Source organism: Choloepus didactylus, chromosome 8, assembly GCF_015220235.1.
Source record: "Choloepus didactylus isolate mChoDid1 chromosome 8, mChoDid1.pri, whole genome shotgun sequence".
NCBI lineage: Eukaryota > Metazoa > Chordata > Mammalia > Pilosa > Megalonychidae > Choloepus > Choloepus didactylus.
Window position 1 is genome coordinate 10,407,888 of NC_051314.1, and position 6,000 is coordinate 10,413,887.

Here is a 6,000-nt window from a genome sequence, read left to right on the forward strand (position 1 = left end):
AACAAACAAACCTGTAACAGTAACACAAAGTCCCTCTAACAGCCTCGTTTAGCCAATAAATGAAACTATGTTTACTCATTTTATATTAAATAAAACTTTGTAAGTGTATAAAAATATTTGTTTTCTAAGCTATCCATACCTCAAATAAATATATCCATCAATTACTTAATAATCACTGTAATAAATCTGGAATATATAAAGAAAACAAAATACTTTCATAAATTTATTGCACTCTATGTTAACTTTATCATGTCCTTTAAAAATATTGTCTTCTCACTTTTAAAAGAGCTAAGTCTTTTCCTTTCCCATTTTGGCTTAAAAATCAGCAATGGTTTTCACAACACCTGTGTTCTAGCAGCAAACCCATGGTACTTTCTCAAGGACAAACCTTAAAAAAATATCTTTTTATTCCGAACAGTTACAAAGAATTTGTTCTTTCACGTTGGGAAAAAATATATAAATAAACTACTAAGAAATAATTAAATTCATATAATATGTTATAAGTTGCATAAGAAATGTTTAGACAATGTTATAAAAATTAGAAACTTCTAACCTTTTGGTTACTGATGTGCATAACATCAAACAACAATGTTGTACTGCTAGTTATAATTTCATTATTTTTAAAGTGTTATCTGTCACAAAAACAGCCAAATTTCCTTATAAGTTACATTGTTTTACTCTGATGCTTCTCTGAAAGTGCTTGCAGTTAGTTACAAGTCAAAGCTTCCTCTTCAACTATAACAAAGAAAATCTTTTAAAAAGAGGCAAGTATATAAATTATGTTCTACCCATTATCTAACATAACCCTAGTAAAAATGTAGAGAAAAACTAGACCTCTATTTTAATTAAAGTGCTTGCATGTTTAAACCAAGCTCCTAGTACTGTGCCTGCATGCTCTCTCCCCATCAGAGTTATTGGTAAGACCCATTTCTGTGGTCCCTAAAGCTATAAGGGTGTCAACCACGTCACATGGACGTGCTCCAAAAGTAAATGGACACATGCTGTTACTGCAAACACCTTTTACTACAGACACCTTTGTCTCTGCCTAACACAAAAGACTTGATCACTTTGGCTTTTCAGTAAACACTGCCTCCAGACTGGCTCTGCTGCATAGTGCTAGAGGGCACTATACAACAGCCCAATGGAACCCTAAAGCCCACCGTCCTGTTTCCCAGAAGACCAACGATGCTGCGCTACAACAACTGTACAAAGAAGATACCTCCCAAAGCTGTGATTGCCAGTGTGATGTGGTTGAAACCTAAAAACAATTAGTAATTAACACTAAAGCCTGCTCCTATGAGGGGACAGCATGTATGGTACCGTAAACTTGACACCTAATGCAGCTCAGGAAAAACTTGAGCATTCATTAGCTCAACAACAAAAACTTATTCTCTACTCCCAAGAACTTTCCCGGTATTGTCAATGGTAAAATATGAGAGATGTAACCATATAGTCTCATAATCAAAACCTTAAAAAGTGAGCCTAAATTAAAAAAAAAAAAAAAAAAAAAAAACAAACTAAAAATAACAAGAAAATGCTGGCCAGACAGCTTTCTCTCTTCTATCTAGTTAAAAAACAAACAAACAAACAAAAAACTTTCTATCAGATTTTCTTTCATTCTTCTCCATGCCTGTGTGAGCTATTCTACTCCCCCTTATTGGGCCATTAATTATCCTTATATTAATTTTTCTTTTTGCTCCTTGCCTCTTACAATGTCTAATTAAATTTATCAATAGTTCAATAGCAGCCATAGCTTACCAGCAAAATTCTGAAAACATGCTCCTGCTACAACAAAGATTTGAAGGTCTGCTCCTGCACAGAAAGAGCCTCACTACCAGCCAGTTCCAGCAGAAAACTGATGTTTGGATAAACATCAATTTAATAATGCTAAAGCTTAGTTCAAGACAACTATCCCCAACTACGACCCCGCCCAGCCAGAAGCAGTCAAAGAGAAAAACGATGCCCCAGCCCCTGCAAAAAGTTGCCTTAAGCTAAGTTAAAGCCTTAACCCTAATACAGCCCAGACTTGTGCCAAATTTATTACAAGCAAAAGGCAGGAACGTTAGATCCCAGAAGAAGAAACTAACATGTAAAAGGAGTTTCCAACTCAGGGGCCCCACAGCTTATCTCCCAAGAAAACAGGTGCCCCATAAACTAAAGAATGAAGGCTGTTCAAAGCTGTTCAAGGCCGTCCCAGTGGCCCCTCAAAGGTGGGTAAGACAAGGTCAGAGATGCCCATAAAATAAACAACCAAAAAGGCCTGCTCTCCCCAGTTAGATAATGCAGCTGCTTTCCTAAAAAGAACATTGTCTCAGAATTCTACCAACCAATCAGCCCAAAACTAGATAAGCGCTCACCCAATCGAGACACAGAACATCACACCAGGCACCCTACCCAACGTGGGTTCCCTTTTTTGTTAAAGAATGCTGCTCTCAGATAGAGAGCGGGAGCCATTATCTTTTTCTTCTTTTCTGCTGGCTCCCACCTGCTTTCTTCCTCTAATAAATCTTCAACTTTATACTTAAACTTTGACTCGCTGCATTGTGTGAATTCTTGAATGGCTCCAGACCTAACAGTCCCAATGAATATTTTTATTATCTTTTCTTTCTTTGGGTGAAATTAACATTGCTGCAAGAATGTGAACTTAAATTTTTAAAAATTATTTTACTTTTTCTCTTCTTCATCAGGTCTTACGGCTTTGAAACCATCGATACCTGACAGCTCCCACATCTGGCCTGAACTTCTTCTCTGAACACTGTCCTCAAGCGTCCAGCTGCCTTCTCAACAGCCTGGCTTGCACATCCATCTCGGGCTTGCACGTCCATCTCAAGCTTGCACATCCATCTCAAGCTTGCGCATCCATCTCGGGCTTGCATGTCCATCTCAAGCTTGCGCATCCATCTCGGGCTTGCATGTCCATCTCAAGCTTGCACATCCATCTCAAGCTTGCGCATCCATCTCGGGCTTGCACATCCATCTCAAGCTTGCACATCCATCTCAAGCTTGCACATCCATCTCGGGCTTGCACGTCCATCTCAAGCTTGCACATCCATCTCAAGCTTGCACATCCATCTCGGGCTTGCATGTCCATCTCAAGCTTGCACATCCACCTCAGGCTTGCACGTCCACCTTGGGCTTGCACATCCCAATCCACATCCTGCATCTTGACTGCAGGCCACTTATTTCACCTTATTCCCTTCTCAGTTGTTGGCAGCACCATCCCTCCAGTTACTCAGGTCAAAACCCTGAGTCATCCTTTCTTCCGTCTCCTCCTTCCCCCTCCATCCAGTCTGTCATAAGATGTATTGGCTCTGCATTAAAATAAATGCAAATCTGTCCACTCCTCACCACCTCTGATGCTACCAGCCCAGTCCAAGCCACCCTCCTACCTCATCTGGAGTATTGCTGTAGCATCTCAACTTGTCATCCTGCTCTTGTTTTTTGTCTCCTAAAACCTATTCTCAACACAGCAGCCAGAGTGGTGCCCTATTCATAACCCTGCGATGCACCCCACCCCCTTTTCCTCCGTAAATGCCAGCGTCCTTACAATGGCCAATGCACAACCCTGTTCTGTGGACTGACTTCAGCTTGCTTGATGCCCTCCAACCAAACTGGCCCCTGGAACACACCTGGCATATTCTACACTGGCAGTGTTGGACCCGAAGTTTATCCTCTCTAGCTATTATGTGACCAGCAACTCCATCTCCTTCCAGTCTTTCCCTAAACATCACCTTCCCAACAGGTCTACCCTGACAACCTGACTTAAAAAGGAAAAGCACCCTGACCTCCCAGATCCCCCCTCCCACTCCACCTTTTCTTTCCCTTTGCACCAGCACCTTGGAGCATGCTGAAACTAAAATTTCATTCTTTTTCATATGTGTTTGTCATTTGTCTCCCTCTGCTGGAACATGAGCTCTAGGAAGGCTGGGGCCTGGGCTTTGCTCCCTGCTGACTCCCCAGCACCTGGCACCTCCTAAGTCCTTAATAAGTGAGAGAAGCAAATAAATGAATGTTCACAGCCAGTCATCTCAGGGCTCTGCCAACCTGCTGCTAGGTGCCAGCTTCTTACTGGGATCAAACCTTGAGTTTCAGACAAAATAATTCTCAGAATTTCAGCAGAAGTTCTGTGTTGCAGAGAGGAAAGATAGAGGAAAATACAAGGAAGCAAGGATGAATAAGATATTTAATCTTGAAGAAAAAGTGATTTATTATTCTAAACATCTCAATTACTGAACTATTGGATCAAAAATTCTAAAACTTCAGGTAAAGGAGAAATTCATCTAGGATGGGGGCAGGGAGCAGGGGACATCCCCAATCTGGGTCCCACACCCTGCAGTGATCCTGTGGAAGTTTGTGTGTGGGTACCCACATGCACACTGTGGACAGTGTCCAGAGCCCTCACTGGAGCCTTGGAGGTCCATCACCTGCAGAGGGTTAGGACCACTGACCCGGGGCAGCCCCAAATGCTCTGCTCACGCTACTGACCACTGCCTGGGGCCCTGAGCAAGTTATCACTGGCAGTGCTTTCTCACCCAGATCCCCACTTAAAAAAGGTGCAGTGACTTGATTGAGAGCTACTTTGTTAGGGGTGTGCCCCAGCATATATGCGCAGGCCCAGGAGCCCTGGTCTGCCACATGCCTGCTGTGCCGCTCCAGGCTAGTTACTTCACTTCTCTGAGCCTTGGTTCCCTCACTGCAAAATGGGGCTAAGAGTTGTACGGAAGAAGCTACTTCTCCTAAAGGCTGAGGCTGGTCCATGGCCTGAGCTAAGTGCTAATAGACAAAGCTGCTTTCATTACTAACACAGTACTGAGGCAAAATACACTGTAGTAAGGATTTGCATTTCCACTCAAAAGGTAACTGAATATTGCATTAAGGAATGAGGCATGACGGGCCTACTCAGAAAGGGCAGGTATCATCTCTGAAAACTTTACAATTATGCTCTTTCATGTCACCTGTGTTTTGGTAACCCCATGAGCTTAGACTTCAGTGAAGTTTGAATAGGAAGATTTGGTTCCTTGAAGGTTTTAAAAATAGGTAGAAGTACATGAGAAATATGAAGTACAACCATGAAACATTTTTCCCCAACAAAATATCCAGTGTTATTTACACCCTTAGTGGTTTTTTAGAATGTTCACATTGGATGCTGCTATCAGTGATTGAAATACTTCTAGAACTTCTCTTAAAAAGAATCCTCAGGGTAGTCAGAGCCACATGACAAAATAACTACTGGTTATATTTGAGTTTGGTTTTGGTTTGGGGTTTTTATTTTTTATTTATTTATTTATTTTGGTCCTAAATGTATTATTTATTTTGATCAATATCCTTATGAATGAAGATGAGTTTTAATGACTTTTGGATGTTTCTGGACATTAAATTCACTTTCTATAGATGCAAGTTTGACAATAGTGAGGACAGAAAAAAAATGCACCCTGTGGCGGTTACATGAGTATACATTTCTCAAATGCGTGCACTTGGGGGTGTAAATTATACTCCAAAAAAGTTAAAAAAAAAAAAAAACAAAAACAAAACTAACGGTCTGAGAATATGCACCCAGAGCTCTGACGGCAATCCCCCAAGGCTGGAGCAGTGGCATCGCTCTTAGACTCGGGAGCGGGGCCCTGGGGAAGGATGGGCCGCCGCGCAGACGGACAGGTAGGGCGCACAGGCGGCCGGGAGGAGAGGCGGCGCCCTGATCACTGACCATGGTCTCCTTCCCGTCCCAGGTCGGCGGTACCGAAGGCAGGTGCTAGGGATGGCTTCTTCCTTGGCCCCATGGGCGATGAGAGATGCTCGGAGAGAAGGCAGGTGTCGCGACCCATGGCACCGTCGCACAGGCTCGGCTCCCGGGCCTCGGGCGGAGGGCGAGGCCGGCGCGAGGAGGAGCAGAGCCGTGGCGAAGCAGTCACCCGTTGGTTAGCCCGAGGTGCGGTGCCCAGGCCCCATCTGCCTCCGCATTTCCTCCCAGACAGGCAACTTCTGGCTGAAGACCGCGCGGTG

The 6,000-nt window shown here is 43.2% G+C and overlaps 1 pseudogene; it reads right to left on the reverse strand.

The window, feature by feature from the left end:
- Positions 1-5,777, reverse strand: part of LOC119542525 — a 91,616-nt pseudogene extending 85,839 nt beyond the window's left edge.
- Between the last annotated feature and the right edge of the window lie 223 nt (positions 5,778-6,000).